Source organism: Morone saxatilis, unplaced genomic scaffold, assembly GCF_004916995.1.
Source record: "Morone saxatilis isolate NCDOM2014 unplaced genomic scaffold, NCSU_SB_2.0 Contig139, whole genome shotgun sequence".
NCBI lineage: Eukaryota > Metazoa > Chordata > Actinopteri > Moronidae > Morone > Morone saxatilis.
Genome location: NW_023339695.1, coordinates 1,683 through 2,230, shown reverse-complemented (window position 1 = coordinate 2,230; position 548 = coordinate 1,683). Strand labels below are relative to the sequence as shown.

The window sequence follows — 548 nt, the reverse complement described above, 5'->3', positions numbered from 1 at the left end:
TGTGTACGCGCCGCCATCTTGGATGTTCTGGGGCCCTGACACTAAAGCATTCATTTTATTATTAACAGCTGTGCACTCTGGAGATTAAAATGTTTACTGTGAAAAGGCCTATTATCATTATTAGACAGATATCAGCAATATGTTTAGGCTAGGTTTAACATGTGAATAGAACATGCAGGAAAAGGAACAAGGCAGTGTAGCTGTGTTGTTGATATGTGACATGTTGGACAGCTTCATCAAGGCTACGTCAGGGCTGCACTGGCATTAGCTCAGCTGTAGTTTATGTTTGAGAAGAGTTTACACAGCTGTTGTCTGGAACAACAATCGTGTGGTGTCTTGAATCGCTTGCTGTGCCCTCAGAATCTGCAGTTTAAGCTCCCCCAGTGGTTTAGTCTAAATCTAGCTGCGCTTTGGAGTGCTCAACTCAAAGATGAATTAATTAATGTCATGGCATGAGAACATCTTGGTCCTATGCACGTACGTACAAGTCTATGTACAGTGTATGGTCTCATACAGGCCACTCTTTATAAAGTAAAGGCTTGTGTGTA

General features: G+C 42.2%; 1 protein-coding gene across 1 annotated transcript in view; it reads left to right on the top strand.

The window, feature by feature from the left end:
* Positions 1-548, top strand: part of LOC118322489 (death effector domain-containing protein-like) — a gene marked incomplete at its 3' end in the record, with an annotated part of 3,653 nt that overhangs the window by 2,165 nt on the left and 940 nt on the right. The gene's annotated exons all lie outside the window — the stretch shown is intronic.